We start from the raw sequence: 23,332 nt of genomic DNA, 5'->3' as shown, positions 1-23,332 counted from the left end.
ACGATATGTTACAAACAATTCCAAGTCAAAGCCTGACCGCAGAGCCCAGCACCTGGGGAAAACCAGCGCAATTGGGAGAACAAGCAGCTGTCCTCCAATTCAAGCTCTGTTTGCCAAGACCAGTAAGATAAAATAAAAGCCTTTAGACACCAGAGAAGCTAGGAAAGCAATAGTTATAGCTTGAACCAGAAGATAGAAACTATATTTGAATAATATTGTGAGGCAGAGAGAATGTGAAAGCCTAGAGGAGAGAGACTAGAAAGTATCTAAGAAGAGCCAGACTTTCTGGGGTAAGTGGCAGCACAGACAGAACTCTGCATCCAGAAAGCACTAAAGAAGCCAAAGCCTGCATTTGAGGAGTGAAACGGTTGACTTGGGAGAAAACACTGCGAGAATTGCAAATACTACTTTAACTTGTTAAACTAATACCAGCCGAAATAAACAGCTGGCCTCCATTTGGAAATTAACTTGTTCTCTAAGCAATTGGAAATTCAGAATTCTTCAGGGGTAGAAACCACTACAGAGGAGTAACTGAGGGTTTGACAGGCAGAGAGAATAGACAGAGAGTATCATGGAATGTTCTAAATGAATTTTCATTCAAAAAAACCTGGGGCTTTAAAACAAAATCATATCTTTTACACTTCTAAATATATATCCCCAAAGATAACTTAATAATTGCATAATAAACTTTAAACACAAAGATATCAATGTAATAATTTTATGGTAAAAGATGAGAGCAATGTAAACTCTTAAAAACAGGGAAATAGTTAATTAATGATGACACACCATAGAAAATGAAGTGCTAATATTCAAGCAATTTAAAATACCTAATATTGTGCATTGCAATATATCAAATGAAAAATATGAAAACTTTGCACTGGCATTATATTCTATATGTGCACAAAACTTTAAAAATACAGACAATGGTCATTTCTTAGCAATGCAATTATGGGTAACATTTATTTCTCAATTATTTTTGAAATTTTCTAAAGAACATGGGAAGCAATCTAACATAAATAAAAACTCAAGATCTGCATTTGGCTCTCTGGCTTCTCATTTTTCCTAGTTTTACCATCTTCATATTTTACTATCCTTGTGATCTTAGGCATTTTACTTGAAGTTCTTGGGGCCTCAATTTCCTCATCTGGGAAAATAGGATAGTAATAACACCTATCTCATAGAGCTGCTTTAAAGATTAAATGAAATAATATAAAGTGTGTAGAACAGTTCTGGCACATAGTCAACCATTTGACAAATTTTGCCTACTCATTACCCTAAAAAAAGAGAATATGTGTGTGTGCACACCCATATACATAATACATATTTAAGTTTTAAAACAATGAAAATAAATAAACGAAGCTCTCTATTCAATAAGGCAAATGAGTATTTTTTTTTTTTAAAGATTTTATTTTTTTCCTTTTTCTCCCCAAAGCCCCCCGGTACATAGTTGTATATTCTTCATTGTGGGTCCTTCTAGTTGTGGCATGTGGGATGCTGCCTCAGCATGGTTTGATGAGCGGTGCCATGTCCGCGCCCAGGATTCGAACCGCCGAAACACTGGGCCGCCTGCAGCATAGCGCGCGAACTTGACCACTCGGCCACGGGGCCAGCCCCGGCAAATGAGTATTTTTAAAAATCCAATTTAATTACACTTAGTGTCCTTAAGGTAAAGAGAAAGATCTAGGGAGGCAACTGACGAAGCGTAGGCCAGTCAGAGTCCCGCGCAAGCAAAGCTTCATTCATCCCTGTTCCTCACGGATCACATTTGTCCAATTTTCTCCTGACTACTCAACGCTTTGGAATGAATTGAGATTATTAATAATGTTTTATAAATGTGATATGATACACCTAGAAATATAGATTTTTCTAGACACCATTGAATGTGGGAAGTATAATGCTCAAATACATTTTTTTCACTCACTGAGGGCCACAAACTCCATCTTCTCTACAGGCCAGCTGTAGAAAGGGAGGAAATGTCAGAAAAATGCCTTGAATTGATTCTGTGTGTTTTTCTAGTGCCCTACAAGTTATAGTAGGTCTTTGTCTCAGTGTCTGTCTTTGATCCAAAAGGAACCAATGGGTGGATTGAAGGAACTAATCCCTCAGAGAATAGAACTGCTGGAGAGCTCAGCAGTTCAATCCCAGTTCTCCACAATGATCTCTCTCCACGAGGCTGTGCGGTTGAGTAGACAAGCAGAGACTGAGTATTAGCTCTGGATTTACTAGAGCTGACGTTGGGCAAATTACTGAATTTCTGAATGTTAAATTTCTCATTTATAAATCAGAATCAATGGTAGTTAGTTCAGGAAGTTACTGAAAAGATTAACAAAATATTGCTTAGAGTAAAATAAGTTGTATGTAGTAGGCATCCATTAAGGGGTGGCTGCTACTGTACAGGACCTAGAGGACAAAGGGAACTGTAGAGTTTCCATAATGATAACAAGTGCTAATAATTGCCAACATTTAATATGCCAAGCAATATTTGGAGCACTTCACCTGTAACAATGCAGTTAATCCTCATGACAGCCTTAAGAGTTTGATAAGATCATTAATTTACCCTATATTAATTTATACAATATTAATTTTCTCTGATAGATAGCAATGCTACTAAGTATGAAATGTGGTTTGGAGTAACTTTGGAACTCCTTGTAACTCTATTAACACGTGTACTATACAATTCTCTCTCTCTCTAGACTGTGAACTCGTCAATGAGAAAAACCAGATCTTTGTATTCCCTGGTTTGTCTGCCTTATAGAAAATATACAATAAATATATTCTAAAGAGAATCTATCTGCTTCGGCGGATAGAAATGAGTACTGCACTCAATGCAGAAATTCATTTCATTTAAGATTTCAGTGGCTATAAAAGAAGGGGCCAATTGTATCTTCTTCATTCACAATACATATTTTCACACTTGGAGATGAGAGTTTTATAGTAATTATTAAGATCCATTCATCAGTTTGTATTGAGTAACAACAGAGATTTTTTTCTTGAGTGTTATGGATGATATTGCTACTTTTGAATCGCTGCTGTCAATTCAGCATTTTCATCAATTTCTGTTGTTTTCATGAGCCCACAGAATCAACCACAACATAATCCATTCCTTTCATCTGGTTTTGCTCAAGGCCTAGTCCCTATAATTAATTGAATCAAACGTGTAGAAATTTGAACCAGCTATTAGACAATAGAAGTAACCAGTGACCAGGCCACAGTATGAAGAGTCTGGTAAAGTGGCCACAAACATGGCTGAAGTCAGACACACTGGAATTTGCATATCAGTGAACCGCAAGCAATGTAATAGACTGCATTATTGCAAAAAGTCCTTATGTAAAATTCTTTTCTGCAGTAGAACGTCAAAGAAAACAAATGCCAAAAATCTTTAAAGTCATTATAATAAGTCTGTTTGAACCCTCAAAATTTCCTTCGGAACATTTCTTGAAATCGGTGAATTGCCTTGAGACATTTCAGGTAAGAGTCAGGGATTAAATGACTTATGTACAATATATTTATTTTCTGATTACATAAGTATTTAAAAAATAGGACTTTGACATAAACTTAAAACATTCCTATATTAAATGGTTTGCGGCCTGGGGTGTCTAACCTTCTGAGTCGTCATTTTATCGGCTTATGGAAATGCTATGATTGTTTAGGAGTGTGTTTTTATATTCCAACAGGGATATGGGGTAGTTAGAAAAGCTCTAACTTCCTTTAGACTTTTACTCTTCAGTAATACAAATTGACCCTCATTTAAAAATGCAACTACCTATGCTAATGGTTGCCAATAAACATCTCTTTTGAAATAAGCACATAACCTTTTTTAGAGAACAATTTTGATTGCTATTTGCAAGAATTGTTAATGTTTCTCTCTCATTCTTTTTGCAGAACTGGAATGGAATTTAGATAGTCCCACACCTTTCAGCAAAGGATTATGATTTTTAGGAGATGGCTGGAGACAAGTCAAGTTGGTTGGTAAGGATCTAAGTATATAAAGACAGTATCATCTTAAATATAAACACCAGTTTCTTGGCAGTCTAAAGATCAATGTCCAAATACTACTAAATAAAAAGAAGGAAAAAATAAAATACTGAGAGGTAAGACAGAGATAGGTTATTGACTACTGTAAAAGGGGAGATGCCTACATCTACTCTGCGAAGAAAAAGATGGTATAGAGTCTTAGCCAGACAGAAGCTTAAAGAGAAGTCATATATTCTGCAAAGACTTCTTTTGGAACAATATTCATCAAGAACTTGAAGGGTAAACTTGGGCTTCCTGAAGTCAAGGATGACCTATGGCTTCCTGGGATTTTAAAAACATGGTCTTAACCTTAGCCTGGAGATAATCAGATCTCCTGTCTAGACTTGTGTGAGTTCAGCGTGGATTTTGTAAACACAGAACCCTCTTGCACTATGGTTAGATGCAATCAGGCAATATAAGACTCAAGGAAAATAGAATTTTCCAAAGAAGTACTCCACATGAAAACAGAACTGCTAGTAGCTGCAGAACCTCACTCCCACTCCTTATGAGCTGAGAGGTGCACACCTCTACACATAGGCAGAGAATGGTAAGATCTGGGGTCTGTGGAGCAGCTGAAGGAGTGCGGGCAATGTTTGAAGGAATGCACATCCTTTATTAGTATTGGTTTAATTTTCAATTAAAATATCAATTCAGTAATACAATTTATGGTGAAATGGATAAAAATTTCGGTCCATAATAACAGGTACGCAAGACATCTCTCTCTCTTTTATTTTTCTGTAGTTCAGCTCAATTCTTCTTCCTAATCCTATTCTACCTGGGTGGCGGACACACAATCTCATTTGATAGTTGGTTGTTTCCTTTTCTAAGGATTATTTCTGAGTTAGGAGGTAGATTCAGAACTGAGATTGTAGGGGTACCCCTCCAGACATCACTGTCATTTGTCTACCTGGCAATCACAGTTAAGGTACACATTTCTAATCTGCTTGAATTCTCTAGGTATATGGCTTTCTCCACAACTTCTGGGGCAGGATTAAGAGGAGCTGAATCATTACATTTCTTCTATGCCATTGCCAAGGCATATTTCCACACTCTGTGAGGCCATGTGAGGCCTCCGCTGTCCAGACTCCTCTAGTAAACTGCTTTTTATCAGATCCCGTAAATCCATTTTGGATTTTACCTCTTCTCTAACACCCTTCTAGGAGAGAGAAAGCACAGAGTCCCTTTCTCTGGAACCCACCAGTATCTACACTGCCATGATGCCCGTGCCCCCTTCAATCCACATCACCTTCATACCAGGGAAAACTTTTCTTGTCTCTAGAAAAGAGATAGATTTTCTCAACCTCAGCACCATTCACGTTTTGGACCAGATAATTCGTTATCGTGAGAAACTGTCTTACGCATTGTAGGATATTTAACAGCATCCTTGGCCTCTGCCCAACAGATGCCATCAACCCTCTCTTTCCCAAATCATGACAACCAAAAAGGTCTCTAGAATTTGCCAAGTGTCCCCTGGGAGGGAAAAATCACCCCAGTTGGGAACCATGACTCGAGAAGAAGCCCCCTATTGAAATCTCACTTCTTTCAAATCTTTTGTATAAGCTCTAAATTCTCAAAATGCCATATGGGCTTATCATACCACATCCAGACTAAGAGCAGGGGAACAATATTTGAAAGGAGAAAAAAGTAGTATATTAAAAATAAAATCCTTCCATAATAACGCGTCTTCTTGATCATATAATATCTTTTTCCTATTAAGTAAATGAATACTAGAGCTTGCATGAAGTCTTTGCAAGAACTATCATAGTGTTGTGCTAATTATCATCTACAAGTGGGTGTAGAGCTAATAAGACATCCTCTGTATTGACAGGTAAATAATTATGAAGAAGTATATAAGCTTTTCTTCTTCTTTAATTGAGTAGTTTAAAAATTGTTATTGTAAAATATTTTAGAAATTCAAAGCTGTGTAAAAATAATCTAATAAATACCTATATGTCCACCATTCCTTTTAGGAACTAAAATATTACTAGTACAGTTGAAGTTCCCGTGGATTGTCCCTGATTGCATTTTCAGGGAATCCCCTATGTTGAATTTGATGATGAGATGTACATAATCATATGGAAGTTCTCCCTCCTGGGCAACAATGGTGACCCATATCGCTGCTCCAATATGCAACACTTTGGATCTGGCTATTGGCAGTAGAAATTTTCAAAATCAAAAATGTTCAGAGAGAATTAGGACGATAAGCTTTGGCTTATTCAAAGTGAGAAATCTTCTAATGTTCTGATAAAACAAAGGATAATAACTAAAATATCCACTCAAATAGCTCGATGTGTCTTTGAGATACAAGTCAGTTTCAGTCCCATTCTCCCGCCCTTGTTTACAACCTCTTTCCCTCATTATGCCAGCTGCCTGAAAGAGGAATAAAACATCTTAAGTTGAGAGCTGAGGGTCACATACCCTTCAGTTCTCTCTATAATTCTCTCCCTTCCCATTACTTTCCCTCAATCTCAGTCACTTTGTTCTTTGTAATAAAATACAAGAACTTCTTCACATTGTAGCTTTAATCCAAGCTCTTGCTAATGAGGAGAAATGTGATATTGAAGGAATAGTCACTGTTTCTCAATAGTCAGCCTCAAATATATTTTTATAAGATAAGAAATACTGTCAAAGGATAATCGTAACCAAGGGCTCTCTAGGACCAGTTCAAACTGACCTCATCTTATCAACAGAAGGTTTAAGGGTTGGGAGATGGGGGGAAGGCAAGCCCAAAATTTGCAAGTAGCCAGAGCATGCAGAAGAGAAAATCTTGACCTGGAATGACCTCAGATCCAAAGACTCCTCTCACAACAGAACCAAAGGACTGGAAGGTGACCTGAACTTGAAAATCAGCCTCTCATCAGAGGGGAGGGGTCTGTTGTCTAGGAATATCTGGTATTAAAGCCCCTTCCACAACTTACCATAAATGCTTAAAACCTTACCATAAATGTTTAAAGCTCTCTCACCAGCGTTTTCGTGTACCAGCCTGTTCTCCCTAACCTCTTAAATTTTGCCCCAAATCCTGAATTGGGGACACAGATCTGAAAGCATGTGCCTCCTGGCTCCTTGCAGTTGGATCTCCTAATAAAGCCTTTTCTCAAAATCTGATGCTGTAATAATTGACTTCTTATGCACATTGGGTAGGAGAACCCACTTTTGTGAGTTAACGTAATAATGCTTTTATCTGCTGTCAGTAAAGTGATACAATTTCTGGGGAATAAACATACATGGAATTTGCAGTAGTACAGCCCATGTAGTGTTGGGCATGAACAGATTGGAAGGGAGCAAAACATCTCTCTCCCAAACGTGCTTCTTTGGCATAAGGATTAATTTATGCTGATTATTTTTAAGAAACAGCAGATATAGGAGAAGCTCTGAAAACCAAATAGAAGTTACTCTTTTGTAAGATAAATTTACATTTCTAAGGGAAATCTCCATTTGTAAGGATGTCTCCCTTGCCATACTAGGAAGAGGGGGATGACTAAATCTCCACAAAGTCTTATCAACGGAGAAGGCAGAGACTTAAATCTGCACTGCAGCCATGCCCTCAGTCACTGCGCTCTGCTTGGTAAACCCCATAACTGGCTTCTCTCCCCACAACATCTCCTTTTGCCTTTAGTGGGAGATGGTATTTAAAGTGGTGACTTGGGCCATTTTTTTGGAGTTACTCAGTGTTTCTGGGTACTCCCATGTATACAGAAAGTATACATGCTATTAAACTTCTGTTTGTTTTTCTCCTGTTAATCTGGCTTTTATTACAGGGGGCATCTCAATCAAGAAGCTAGAAAGGTAAAGGAAAAATTATTTTTCCTCCCCTACAAGATCAAATAGTAATAACCCTAACTAACACTTAATGGTGACCCATGGAAAGGATGTGACACTGTGAAGTGAGGATCGGTTTCCAGCTTGTACTCCCAGTAGGAATTGTCACTTCCTGCTAACATTCTTTATGGCACTCAATGTTGAGGATTCTCACCACAGCAGGGCCCTCCTCCTCCTAAAAAACATAGAGAGTTTGGGTTAGAAAAATGGAGTTACAAAATCACACAACTATTTTCCAAGATAATAAATATTATGTAATATTTTGCAGATCATATTGAAGGGAAGCAAAATTTTCTAAGAGTATGGAATAATAAAGACAACTCAATAACTGAAGTTTGATTTCTTAAATAAATGTATAACTATAGAATAAGAATTATTAAGGTTTAATAATATGGGCCCTGAAGCAGGAAATAGACATTCTTGCAAAGACAGAGGGGGACAGAAGACACATGGAACATTCAGAAAAGGATCAGAACCAGAATAGATGCTGCCTTCCTTAGATACTTTGATGAATGGTTAGCACCATTTCCTTAGACAAGAGGAGGGACTAAATAAAAATTTGTTGTATACTTGAGAGTTTGCTCAATGTAAATAGGTATGACAAGAACAAGCATATTTGTAAGTATTCTTTGTGTTTAAGCTTACCTTTATTTATTTATTTATTTATTTATTTATTTATTTATTTATTTATTTATTTTTAAAGATTGGCACCTGAGCTAACAACTGTTGCCAATCTTCTTTTTTTCCCATGGTTTTTCTCCCCAAATTCCCCCAGTGCATAGTTGTATATTCTAGTTGTGTGTCACTCTAGTTGTGGCATGTGGGATGCCAACTCACCATGGCCTAATGAGCAGTGCCATGTCCACACCCAGGATCCAAACCAGCAAAACCCTGGGCCGCTGAAACAGAGCATGCAAACTTAACCACTCAGCCACAGGGCCAGGCCCCATGAGTAAGAATTCTCCATGTTTCTTTTTTCCTTTTTCATCTAAGGATGGAGGTACATGTTCCAGGGTCTTTGTTGCATTGATTGGAGGAGGGAGTACCAGGAGGTTTAGAAGAGCAAAAACCTAGATTCTCTCTCTTTTTTTTTTTTTTTTTTACTGAGGAAAATTGGCCCTGAGCTCACATCTGTTGCCAATCTTCCTCTTTTTGCTTGAGGAAGGTTGTTGCTGAGCTAAAATCTGTGCCGATCTTCCTCTATTTTGAATGTGGGTTGCTGCCACAGCATGGCTTGATGAGCAGTGTAGGTCCACGCCCAGGATATGAACCCACTAACCCAGCCACAGAATCAGAGCACACTGAACTTAACCACTACGACACAGGGCTGGCCCCCTAGATTCATTTTTTTTAGAAAGAAAGAACAGTTAATTCATCCAAGAAAAGCCAATTGAAATTCAAAGATTGAAGAGGATGAATAAAATTATTAAGAAGAGGTGGCCGGCTCCATGGCCCGGTGGTTAAGTTCGCGCGCTCCACTGCAGTGGCCCAGGGTTCGGATCCTGGGCGCGGACACTGCACCGCTCGTCAGGCCATGTTGAGGCGGCATCCTGTATCCCACAACTAGAAGGACCTGCAACTAAGATATACACTTGTGTACAGGGGGGGTTTGGGGAAATAAAGCAGAAAAAAAAAAAAATGGAAGATTGGCAACAGTTGTTAGCCCAGGTGCCAATCTTAAGAAGAAAAAAAAAAACAGAATAAAAAAAAAAATTAGGGGCTGGCCCCCGTGGCCGAGTGGTTAAGTTCGCGCGCTCCGCTGCAGGAGGCCCAGTGTTTCGGCAGTTCGAATCCTGGGCGCGGACATGGCACTGCTCATCAAACCATGCTGAGGCAGCATCCCACATGCCACAACTAGAAGGACCCACAACTAAGAATATACAACTATGTACCAGGGGGCTTTGGGGAGAAAACGGAAAAAAATAAAATCTTTAAAAAAAAAAAAAATTATTAAGAAGAAAGTGTGGGGGAGTAAAATTTGCCACTCCAAAAATGTCTCTTTGGCATGAAAAGCTTTTCTTTTACCTCCCCCTTAACCGGTTAAAAGAAGTTAGGTAGAGGGCATGTTTTGGGAAGAGAACTATCACCAGAGATAAATACAAAGAATACGGGCAAGGTGTGGTGGGGGCAGCTCAACAGTGACTGGAGACCAAAGTTCTCTCTGTACCCCATTGTCTCTGCGTGGCATGGCAAACATTTGTTTACCACATATCTGCTTTTCCCATCTTCTTGTAAACTGTCTGCCTCTCTTTTGAAGTCCCAGACCCATAACCCCTTCTCTTTCACTCAGAATAGCATATAAACCTCAATTTTCACCTCATTGTCTTGCGGAGCCCCTGTACACACACAATTAAATTTTATTTTCTCCTGTTAATCGGTCTCATGTCAACTTAATTCTTAGACCAGCCAAAAGAATTTACAAGAGTAGTGGAGAAATTTTTCTTCCCCAACAGCTGACAAACTCAGCCGGATAATCACTGGCTGGAAAAACAGCTTTCTCCTGAGACTGCCACAGATGAAGAGATTCTGGGACGTGGGACAAAAGCCAGCAGAAGCTAAGATCTTTTACAGCATCAGCCTCCTAAAATCTCTGTCTGTGGGGTCCAGTGGAAGGGAAAAGTGGTTAGCATCTTTTTCTTTTCCTTTCTAAATTTAGATTAGCAGGAGAACGTATTTGGGAAAGTAGTTTCTCGGGCTTGGCAACTGTGGTAAATTTGGTACAGTATTCTTTTCTTTATTGATCCATTTTCTCCTAGAGATGGTCTCTGCTTTTCCTTTTCTTTGTCTTTCGTGCCACTTGTCACAAGGAGGGAAAACCATAGGGTAGGAATGCAGGTCTAGGCCTTAATAAACCTGTTGTTTGAGCTGGCCACACAGCCTGGTGAGTTCATGGTTCTCACCAGACTGGCATCTGTTTAGACAAACTGCCATGGGTTAAGATGCACATGAGGTGGAAGCTGTTGCTAAGGGACATCTTGAAAGCCAAAACTGATGGGCATGGGGCAAACATTTAAGAGCCATTAGGGCACTTGCCACCTCAAGAAGCCCCCATGATAGGATAAGTTGGTCACAGAGCAATGCATTTGTTGACACTAGGTTACTCACCAACCTCAAGAAAATTTATTTGCAATGAGGTACTCTATAAAACAACACACAATCCCCAACCCCATAGCACAGCTCTCCTAAGTATTTGTTTGACAACAAGAGATCCAGGGCTTAGCTGTAGCTGTTAATGTGAATATAAGAAAAACCAGATGAGACTTTTCCTTGTCTCTTGTTCTGTGACCTGAGAGCTTGACTTTATGACCTGTGAGAATATTCTCTCTGGCCTCTGCCATCTGGAAGGTGCACTTACTGAGGTGCATCTGGCGGCCAGTAGAAAAAACTAGAGTTCCAAGACACAAAGTCACAAGCCGCGCTCTCTTTGTCTGGCCGTGCCAGCTCTCAAGGGAGTTTGTCATACGACATCCCAGTCCATCAGAGGCCTTTGTCATATCAACCTTCATTATTTGTTACTGCTAGAAAAGTCTCATTCCAGTAGTGCCTGCCTGGTGCCACAAATTAGTGGATTTGTGACTGGAGGCATCCCACATTCCCAAGGGAGACCAAAGACGTTGTTTTCACTACACCATCCTTACCACCTGTGCAACAAAGGCCTTTGCTTTCTTAGAGTATCCTTTGGGAATGAACTTTCTGGATCTTGTGAGGACTGCATTCTTTGCACTCTCTCTTGGGACACCTCTCACATCTTTTGTTAAGCCATAAAGGCTTATTGATTTGAGTCACTATTGAGATTAATGTAAGATCCTACTTGTCAATAGTCAAGTGATGGATTCTTTAAATTGGCTATATTTGAAAAGAAAATTTATAGAGAGTTCTCATTCTTGACAATTGTTGGTAACTATGGAAAGACCAAATTAAAAAGTAGATACAAAGAAATATAACAACTAACAGAGATTAGACTTAAAAATTAAAGTCCACATCTAATGTAAATTCCCCTTCTTGAAAACCACCAAGGTAACAGGCAATCCTCCTCAGATATCTTTCATTCCTTGGTCAAAGGCCAAACTAAGGGCCATAGGTAAGGAATTTCTCAAACCCAGGGAAGATCCTCAAAAGATTTTATAAATAGGTTACCTCCTGAGATTAGTGGATAAATAAAAAAGGTGGAAAATAAGATGAAAGGCCACAGTCAGACTGAACTCATAACCAGAGTTGATATTCAGAGCCTGATAGAAAACTTTTCATCCTCTTCTCCTAAGCTAAAATAAAATTGTGTACCCAGAGGGGAAGAAAAACCTTCTTAAAGCACTTTCTAAAACGATTTATGGATGGATCAACCTATGATTTAATTTAGAGTGCAACCCTATTCTTTGAGGAATTAAAAAAAAAAAAAGGCTGTCCTTGTTTTACTAATCTAGTCTTTACAGGATCAGAGGTGTGGTTCCAGAAACAATTCAAAGTTCACCTTCCCTTTTCACCAATCCCAAAACGTCCCTTTTTATCTCAAAAGGCTTGTAAATTACTGGCCTTAGGAAACCGAAGTGCTTCTGGGAGGAACTTGGATACTTCCTCTGTGCCTTTGTAATAGATTTTCTACCCCAATCTTCTCTGGGACCTAAGAATCATTCTTTGAAATGCAAAAATTCAGAGAGGATCTTTCATCAGAATAAAAGAAGAAGGAGAAGAAACTATTTGAAATTGGGCTAATTAAAATCTTAAATATACTCTCCACAGATATTAGTAGAAGGCTTTGGGCATCTGAGCAGATGAACTTAACTTATTCCAACTGCGAAAACAAAATTTGGATCCAACTGTTCTTTTATAAAGTAGTGAGTTTTGTACTATTACACTCATCTCATAACTTCAATTTTTTCTAAAAAGTGAAAGCTATAAGATTCCTTTTTTCACATCTCTCTGTATGTTTGTGCATGTGTCTATAAGTGTATATTATAAGTGTGTGATATTTTTCTACCTCCAGATGGTATTACTAAAGTTAATTTGTAAAAGAGCTCTATTTAATTGGGTTAAACATCAAGTACTTGTAAGAATTGGCTATTCTAAAGCTCTCAGAAATATAGAAACTAACCCAAATGCATTTCAGGTTCATGTGATCTGGGAAAATATTCAGTATTGAAATTAATTTAACTTCATTGGTTTAATTAAAATAGATATGTCTTTAGAATTTTCAACACTGAATATAAAGCAGACATATGATTCTTATTCTATCTGGGTTTACCAGTCAAATAAGTTTATGTTACATTTCTTAAAAAAATACATCAGCAAAAAAAAAAAAAAAATTGCATAGGATGATGGCTGACTCTGTATAATTTCTCAAGAAGTTTATGTGAGTAATTTAAAAAAAATTGTTGGGAGCAAATAATTTAGGTAGATGTTGGTGGGATAAGAGTTTTCAGGTGCAATAATTATGTTTTATGATATGTGTACTTTAAAATTTCTTCAAAAACCTTTCTGCTTACTTGAAACCTTAGAATTTTGCTAAATTAAATTAAATTATGAGAATTTATTGAAGATCTAGATCATTTCCAAATAAGATAAAGTAATGGGACATAAATTACTGAACATAGGGCTACCTACATTTGGCTTCTTATTACCAAGAAACTAAACATGTTTGGATCAATTTGTAAACATGTCTTATGCCATGCCCAAAATTTTTCCATGTGAAAGCACATGTTTTTAAAATTATAAATAGTATCTAATAAGTCTGTCAATTCACAGAATGCTAATTAAAAGATAGTTCATAATTGCCTACTTGTTACTTTTCATTAGAAATTAAGGTTTCTAAGGGTTAAGAATTTTAATATATGTAACTAAAACTACTAGAAATAATAAGGGAAACAACTCTTTTTGCAAGGAAAGTAGTATATATTTTAGCTAAGAAAGATATGGGGTGTGGAGATGCACTTTTGTTAAAAAAAAAAATTAAAGTAAATTTGTCCTACAATAAAGGTGATTATCTGAAAATGGGAAGGAAGAAAGTAAAGGACAAATATGGACATAGAAAATTGAACAGAGAAAGAGGGAATTTTGTGCAGTCAAATTGGCTAAAAGTTAAATTATTATTATAAGGATTTAAAAGTAAGCTTTAATACCAATAGTGTACTTACATAGAACTAAAATTTAAATGCATTTCATCTGCTAAAAGGATGTAGCTTTCTTGGGCTATTGGTCTGCTCTTGATAAGATATTGTAAAAGGTTTTTCTCTGTCTTTTAAAATAATCTGCCTAGAAAACTAGGATTCTGTGTTTTATCAAAATAATTTCCTGTGTTTATTGTCTTTATCATCAGGTCTTTAATTACTTAAGAGAACTGAGGTATTTTCAATATAAAGAGCTAAGTTTTGCTCAGAACTATGTAACCTTCTGTATTTGCCTTTGAAATCTTCTATTATCACTTTGATTAAATAGATAAGTATTATTTCATAATGATCTGTGACCCTATTTCATCAAAGATTAAAATTTTTTGATGTTTTTGACAAACTTCCCCAAATCAAATTCTAAATGAAGTCTTTTTGACCTCAATTAACTTTGAAATTTTCCAGAGGGTCCCTGGAACATTTTAAAGTATTTGTTCCCTCTTCTTCTAAAAAGGAAAATTTTAAACTAATTAGGCTTTTTTGATATGTTAAGATTTCATGGGAAGCATTATCAAATAAGTGATAATAAACTTCTTAGGCTATTTTGCATGGTGAATGTTATTAACTTAAGTATTCTGGAAATTATATAAAATTCCTAAAATACTAATATGTCCTAGTACGATGTTATCAGTCATAACTATCTTAAATGTTGTGTGCCACAAAAATAACCAAATTTTCCCATCAACCACATTATAATGTACACTCATCTGACCTTTAACTATGGGCATTTTTAAGCCTTTGTCATTTATAGACAGTTGGTTTACTCTGATGCTTTTGCAAAAGTGCTTCATCTTCAAGAAGGTTCATAGAAAGGGCTTTTTGACAAGTATATATTTCTGATAACTTTCAGATCATACCACTGAACTGGGTAAGAATTTACTGAAATCTAATGATAAACTGATGTCTTCATAAAACTGCTAAAGATCAAAAATCAAGAATTTATTACATGGGACTGAACGAACTCATGAGGATGATTACAATTTTTAAGATTTTTTGTTTAAAACATTGCTGATATTTTCAATGTCTTGTTTTTCCAGATTTAAGACAACTTTTTCTCTTTTATCTTTAAGCTACCTTAGAACTTAGAACAAAAATGAAACATTTATCTTTTTCTCCCTACCTGATCTCTCCAGAATTTGAAAACTCTCAGTGAGCATTCTTGTACTTTGATGGCAATATAGTTATTTGCATATGTTCGATAAGAATCTGTTCTCCTTATAACAGGACACAATTGGTAACATTGGTGGTATTATCAAAGCTTTGACTGAAATGTCATGCTTGAGAGAAACATGCATAAACTCAGATATGATGATACAGCCTTAAGGAACTAAGATTGACTTTATGGAGCCAATAAAAGCCCCTTAGAAAAACATCCTGGTATATTGCTTACTGGGTTCCTGACAGTCTAACCAGGTGGGTAAAGAAGGTCACTTCCTGGCAGGTGCAGGAACTTTAGGATAATTGGGGGACTTTGAGAATAAGGAATTTCACCCAAACCTGTAGGTATTGCAGGCAAAATCTGATGCCAAGTCCTTGGCTTGGCTTTCCTGGCCTCAAGAGGCCTTTAAAAGTCCAATCTGAGATTCCTTATGAAAAAATTTCAGCAAAGCAGATTTAAAAGATTCTACATGGTCAATCACTATTCTTACTACACTTATGTAAATAAATTGGACAAGTTTATTGAAACTACACAATTTGAAAGCAAATTAGTTTTACTGTAATTATTTTTGGTAAAAATGAGGGTGATTGTAGAGAGAAAAATTATGTTTCAAAAGAAACCATAACTCACTCTTATGCATATTAGATTATGGTGCCTTTCATTGTATTTTAAGGCTTTATTTTCTACCTGTAAAGTAGACTGGATCCCGAATTTTTCTAGTTTCTTCAAATATCTGGCTACAAATTCCCAAACTAATGTTTCCAATTTTCCTTCATCTTTTGACTTGGAACACTGAGAACTGAAACTGTCCTTTTCCTGAAGCCCTACAATCCGAAGCTAGAGGACTTGATATAAACTTCAGAGAGATCACCACAACAGCTCATGTTTAGACAATATTCTTCATGCCTGTTGCTATGCAGGCCACTCTGAAAGCTTACCGGAACACCTGATGGCATCATCAGAGACATTTCAAACTGCTAAAGATGCTTCAATTCTGACATCTAGGAATCTTTATGGGCTGCTCCCTGAACTCAGAAACTGGTTTATAATCTTCTCTAATCATTAATCTTTGTGTTTCTTTTGTTTCTTTAGAAATGACTCTGATTGCTTGCATAATACAGGCCTAACTTTGAGAGACCCTCTGCATCACTGCCTCCTGAAATGAGTTTTTTTGAACTGACCTAATGTCAGGATTAAGAGACTGGTTCAATGAGAGGGAACAATCTATCAACTCAACTTCTGGACTGTGAAACTTCTTGGGGGAAGTTTCAAAGGTGCAGAAGAGCAAAATTTGCCACCCCAAAAAGTGTCTCTTTGGCTTAAAGAAGTTTTTCTTTTACCTCTCCCTTGACTGCCTGAAAGAATTGAGGTAGAGAGTATGTTTCAGGAAGAGAACTATCACCAGAGATAAACACAAAGAATATGAGCAAGGTGTGGTGGGGGAACTCAGCAGGACCTGGAAACCAAAGTTCTCTCTCTGTATGGCATGGCAAACATTTGTTTACCAAATATTTGCTTTTCCAATTTTCCTGTAAATAGTCTACCTCCCCTTTGCAGTCCCAGACTTCTAAACCCTTCTCTTTAGCTCAGAATAGCATCTAAACCTCAACTGCCTGAATGTCTTTGGGCCTCATATTCTTATGGAGCCCCCATACGTATGTAACTAAATTTTATTTTCTCCTGTTAATCTATCTCATGTCAATTTAAGTTTTAGACCAGCCAGAAGAACTTATAAGAGTAGAGGAGAAATTTTTCCTCCCTGACCAAAGCTAAATGAGCTAGGGCTAAAGGTTTTGAATATAGTTTTTGCTATTGATGGAGTGGAAAGATTTGGGGGAATGAAGTAGTAGGAGAGTTTTAGGGAGATAGCTGAATGGAGTAAATTTCTAGAAATTTTGCTCTGACTCAAACCATGTGATTCTCCATGACCTTGTAGACAGATTCTGGTAAGCTCTAACATTACTTTCTAACTGAAATGAACCAGCTCAGGGATGACACCCAAAGGTTGAGGCACTGTCCTCCAAGATGTGGTATATGTATTCAAACCATGGCCATTATATGGTGCTAGAATATATACGTGGATCTGGGAAATAAGAGGTAGAGGTAACACTGACCTCTCCAACCACCATGCCCTGCTACCCGCTTGCAGATTTTGTGCTTACAGAACTCATGATGCTAAGCTCTGACATCTCAAAGATTCTGGTTTGAAGGAGAAGAACATTGGTACCAGGGCACACAGAAAGTGTTCCACTGAACCTAAAACTACAATTGCCCCCTGGTCACTTTATATGACTCATGCTCACGGATCAGTAGAGAAATAAAAGAGTTGCTATACTGGTTGATATAATCAACCCTGATTATGATGAGGCATTAAGATTGCTGATACTTATGGGGACTTGTGATGTTTCTATGCCAGGGGAAATGGTCAATTTCAAAAACTGTGGCTGGATAAGGGCAAGACAACCAAAAGCTCAAACCCTTCAGGGATGAAGGTCTAGGTTACCCTACCAGGCAAGCAAGTGAAAGAAGTTCAATTTCTAACCAAGCAAAATGAAAATCTAGCATGGATGTGGAGGAGAGAGATGATGAATGTCAATGATGGCCGAGAACCAGTTGCTGTAGTGGGGAGTATAGTTTGTTCCTCTAAGACTCAGTGACTGACTGAACTTATGTGGAGTTCCAGTGAATCTAAGTAGTGCAAGAAGCAGCCTCTGACTTTAATTTATTGTTCTCCATATCACATATCCCATCAAATACCTCTGATCTCAGTCACAACTATGGGAAAGTGTTCCATATAATTTCAGATTCACTTTGCACTGGTAGCTGCCCACCTCAAGGGCAGGCATATTTCTGCATCTGCTTTCTAAGCTTTCCCTGAGGTAGTGGGAGACTGCTTGACTAATGTGCAAGAAGAGCTACGAGGAGGGGGTGAGAGTTAATGCCCCTGCAGGTAGTCCTCAACCACTGGGTGAGGAGAAGTGATGGTTATATACTTCAGACTCTAGGTCTTTAAGGGAGACAATTATAGAAGGCATTCGTGTGCTTCCTAGAAGCTCCAGGGGAATAGAGACTCTGTTACCCATAGCAGAAATGCAATGAAGCATGCTTACTTATATTGGCTTTCCACCCTTCCCTATTTCATTTCTCTACTCCCTCACTCTCGTGTCCTGGATCCTTCCACATACAAACTACCAGCACCCAATGCCTTGTCTCAAGTTCTGATTTTAGGAAATTGAAAATTATGGCAATTCTTTAAAAAAAAAAAAAAGATAAAAGAGCAAAAACATTATTTTGTCCACAGAAGTGCAATTCTTTCTGGGTGTTCTGTAGATTGCAACAGCATTTATCTTTCTATTATTCAGTTGCCCACTTTAAAGTTCTTTGGTTTGCTCCTATGTTCTCTTCTCTCTTTGTAAATAGCAAATTACCCCAAAATACTCAACTTAGTGAAGTCTAAGGGTGCTGATAGCACAGTCCCCGATGCTCTGCCCCTCACTATCCTTAGTTTTATGTTACGGTAAACAAAGTTAAGACACCACCATAATTCTGGGATATGTTTAACACTTGCTCAAGAGGTTCTTGTTCTTATATTTTTCTCCCAAGTGGTCTGATTACCTCACAGTCCCTGTGGTTAGTTGTGTTTGGAGATTATTTGGCTATGAATTTAAACGTCTGAGTGTGGTCTGCTTTAGAAAACACTGGACTGTGAGTCAGAGGCCCTCAATTCCTTTTTATGATTCTACCCATCTTAAAGTTGGGAAACCTCGTACCCTCTCTAGCCAGTTTCTCCATCTGTAATGGAGCCACCCAGCACTTATCTGTGCCCTGGCCTAAGAGAAACAGCTAATAGTACTAAAAGCCTCTTGGATACTTACATCAGGAACAGACCTAATTCTACTGCACTTTCTTGTGCTTATAACCAAAAATATTTCTAATAGTTGTTTTATTTTGATGTGGTTGGAAATATGCTTTGACTACAAAAGAAGAAAGAATGATCTTTCGTACTTTTATTTAATAATTGAACTCTGATACAGGGAGATTAAATTATTTATAAGTGAGAGAAGCAAAATTATTAAAAATACTGAATGGCATGTTAGTTCTTTACATCTCTTTCTGAAGCTCATCCTGACCAAGTCAATACTATATTGCCTCCTAATAGCAAGGATGCATTCCTTTGGATAAAACAATGCATGAAACTGTAGGACTCTCCCAGAAAGCAAAGACTAGCATTTAGGAGTACACTGTTAAAACATACACATAAACCTCTCCTGTACTAAAGCTCTGTGTATGAAAATATAGGTTGGGAGAGAGGAGGAGTATGGGAACAAAGGATTGCATGTGGCTGCAAAGCTCATTGCTTGCCATTTTAATTTTGCTGTAGGATAAGGGGGAGGGTTATGTTTATGCATTGTTAAGGTGTTGTTAAGAGGTAGTCTGTAATGAAATATAACCCTCATATATTTTCCTATTAGAGATGGCTTTTAGTTCTGCAAATTCTCTTTAGAGTTTGTCGATAAAAGTTTTGGCTCATTCATTTATCTTAGAATTAAGCACTATAACCAGATCGGTGACTTATTTTATCTGTAGCTCTGAAGTGGGGATGGAGATGGGGCAAGGGGGTGCTGCTAACTCCTATTTGGAAGGAGAGGTGGAGGCTCTGGAGGGAAGGCTCTGATCTGCCAGAAAATGGCGACAAAGCTCTAGGTGCCAGAGACACAAGGACAAAGGGCAGGCAAAAAGGCTTGGTAATGAGGGTGGGAAAGTGACAAAAAAAAACACTGTTTAACAATTGTGACTTTGCAGTTTTGCATAGTGAACTCGCAATAATATGTCCAGGTTAGTATGAAGATGAAAAATCTCCTCCTTATCAATTCATCCCAGTTTTCCCAGTCAATTCTGGTCCCCAACTGGAAAAGAGAGAAAGGGGTTAATTTAAAAGAGCTGTAAAAGAATGAGTAAACTCTGTATTTTACTGCATACACACACACACACACACACACACACACACACACATGAGTGTTTGAGCTCGTTCCCCCCGTCTTAATTACTAGTATACTAAGAAACATTAGGATTTATATACAGAAATATTTATCTTTTATAATTATCATGCAACACATCAAGAAATGCACAGAAGAAATTGATGGTTCAAAACAAGAGAAATGAGACAGCTACTACAGAATTATCTGCAGGACAGGATTAATTATGAGGCGCCTTTTGAAATAAAGTTAGAAGCCTGTATAAAATATGCCCTAGGGCCAGCCTCAGTGGTCTAGTGGTTAAGTTCAGCATGCTCTGCTTCAGTGGCCCCGGGTTCGGTTCCTGGACGCACACCTACACCAGTTGTCTGTCAGTGACCATGCAGTGGTGGCTTTCTCATATACACAAAGAAGAAGATTAGCAACAGATGTTAGCTCAGGGCAAATCTTCCTTAGCAAAAAAGAGCCCCAAACTGATAAGTACCTGCATTTAAAGTTAAAATGATGATTTAATCACCAATTCTTATAACTTTTACCTGTCAATATCTTTTGAAGCAAAGCCAACCACTCCAACCCTGTTGTCTGTATCCATATTTCTGTCACCTGGAATACTATTACAAGCCAACTTAAGTCATCTTCAGGCTGGCCTGGTGGTGCAGTGGTTAAGTTCACATGCTCTGCTTCAGTGGCCCAGGGTTCACAGCTTTAGATCCCGGGTGCGGACCTACACACTGCTCATCATGCCATGCTGTGGTGTCATCCCACATACAAAACAGAGGAAGATTGCCAAAGATGTTAGCTCAGGGATAATCTTCCTCACCAAAAAAAAAAGTCATCTTCAGCTCTTCTGTCTACATCCAATACAGCAGGAAACCTTGTTGGCTCTACTTTCAAAATTTAAGCTCTTGCACTGCCACCCTCCTGGTCTGGGCACCATCTTCAGCCGCCCAAATGACTACAATAGCCTCTTAACTGGTATTCTTAAGCTCACATGTCTACTCTTGACACATTTTCCAATGAGATCCTTTCAAAATATGTCAGACCAGGACTCTCCTCTGTTTACATCCACCATTGGCTCCCCTCTCACTCAGAGTTAGTGTCTAAGTCCTTAGAAATGAGTCACAAGGTTTCACATGCTGTGGCTCCCTATTCCTTCTCTGACAGCATTTTTGACAGTGTTTTTGCCCTTGCTCACTCACTCCAGCCACACTGGGCTCCTTACTCTTCCTTAAACATACAGCAGCCAGGCTTCCACTTTAGGACTGTTTATTCTGCCTGGAATTCTCTTCCACCAGCTATCTTTTAAACTAAACCCCTCACTTCCTTGAGATCTTTGCTCACATCTCCCTTCTCCGTGAGGATTACTCCTTCAAGCTGACTCCTTTGTCCTCTGGACATATCCCTCTCAGTTTCTGAGCACATCCTTACTTTCTGGCATAAGAAGCCATTCAAGGCTCACCTCATACGTTCCCTTCAGTTGCTCCCAAGACTTCATTAAAATCTTGTGCTCCTGTATAATTCAGTTTGTGGATATTGCTGGCAAAAAGAGATGACATGGGAGAGAAGAAGTGTCCAGCATCATCCCTTCCATTGACATCTGCTCAAGGCAGTAGCTGCCTGTCACAAAGGGCCATAATTCAGATTTCTAGACACCCACAGCACCTACATAAACTCCTTTAGGACTCCCTTATATCCTGGATTCCATTTTTTTGGTAAATGTTTTATTAAATGAATTAAAAAATAAATACATTCATTTGTGTCCTTTTAATATGATGTGGTCTCCTAATATCTTGGATTATATCCTTTCATATTTGAAGCCCTAGATTTAACTATAGTTTCCAGAATTTAGTAAGTGCTTAGTAAATATCTGATCAGGGAAAGGAAGGGGAAGGACCATCTTATCACTTCTATCAACAGTTCATATAGAAAATATTGAATGATATAATATGAGTAAAGGCTGTAGCCAGTGCCTGGCAAATAGCTGGTATATTACAGGACTAACCAGAGTAAAAGCTGAAGAGATTTCTGAAATCTGCTGGTTCTGAGATACAAACAGCAGAAAAATATTTTTCGTTTTACTACCTTTTCAACATTCCCATTGACAACATAGTAAACTGGTAAAAAATTATGAGAAAGTGTATTTGATGTTATTCCTATTCAATCTCAAATTTTGAACAGTTTTAAGAAAACTATTCGGAAGTAGAATGTTATATTGAGCTTTCTTGATTCAGTCAGCACAAAATAAGTGATTACCAAGAAATCACGTGTAAGTACTGAATTAAAACCACAAAACTGATGAATTCTGAGCAAAGACTATAAAATCTGAGAATTAGGCTTAACAGCGTTTACCTTAAATCTATGATTGTCAAAACATTGATGTAGTTTCACACAGACTAAAGGAATGTTATAAATAAATTAATATCTAGGCTAGTTTTGGAAAATAATTCCACTTAAAACTGTAAGAACGAATCAAAGTCTAGGACTGTAATTAACTCTGCCTGGACGCAGAAGGACAGGCTAGTGGAAGAGCACATAGATGGAGTTGGTAATAATGATAAAGTTCTAGTTCTGATGCTCATGATGCTCACTCATGACTGTTCATTTTTACCATGCTTTTCATTATGCTTTATACTTTATATCTTTGGTAAACGTTTCTTTTGCATGAATCAATCACTGCACAATAAACTAGTACATAGTCAATATTTTGGAAACTACTGACCTAGTGTATCTAATTCTTGGTTGCAACATATGTTACTGTTAATTGGGGATACTAATACTTATAAAATTGTGGTTAAAATTAGATAAAATAATATATAAAAATATGCAACAGAGTGCCTGGTGTATATATATTTTAGTCTTCAAAAGTGCGATTTAGTTTTTGGTAAGTTTCAAAAGATCATGCATGAATATTGCATTTGATTGCATCTTGAAATGTTTTAGGCATACAACTGCATTCTTGATGAAAGTGGCCGTGTCTTAATAACACATTTACCTTGGAAGAGAAACACTGAACAACTTTCTCCAAAATGCAGGGAGAATATTAAACATGTGCCCGCCATCTAGCATTGCAATGTTATCTAAGGTCTTAATCTTGATGGCCTGCTGCAAAAGCCCTCACCATAAATCAACAGAATTTTAACAATTCATGTAATACGTAAAGCTGGAAATTCTAGGCATAAGGTGAGTCACATTTAATTAGGAATTGT

At 37.7% G+C, this 23,332-nt stretch overlaps 1 long non-coding RNA gene across 12 annotated transcripts in view; it reads right to left on the bottom strand.

Moving 5' to 3' along the window:
• Positions 1-1,553: 1,553 nt before the first annotated feature.
• LOC124236686 (uncharacterized) overlaps positions 1,554-23,332 on the bottom strand; it is a 41,155-nt gene continuing 19,376 nt past the window's right edge. For 2 of the 12 annotated variants that reach the window (XR_006887842.1, XR_006887833.1), the window contains 2 exons: positions 20,663-21,743; positions 19,153-20,057 (listed from right to left, as the gene is read on the bottom strand). This is a non-coding gene — a long non-coding RNA (uncharacterized LOC124236686). Of the gene's footprint in view, positions 8,009-19,152; positions 20,058-20,662; positions 21,744-23,332 lie in introns of those variants that run through there. The other 10 variants (XR_006887839.1, XR_006887836.1, XR_006887841.1 and 7 more) reach the window with 7 other exon arrangements.

Source organism: Equus quagga, chromosome 3, assembly GCF_021613505.1.
Source record: "Equus quagga isolate Etosha38 chromosome 3, UCLA_HA_Equagga_1.0, whole genome shotgun sequence".
NCBI classification, from domain to species: domain Eukaryota; kingdom Metazoa; phylum Chordata; class Mammalia; order Perissodactyla; family Equidae; genus Equus; species Equus quagga.
This window is presented reverse-complemented; position numbering and strand designations above follow the sequence as displayed.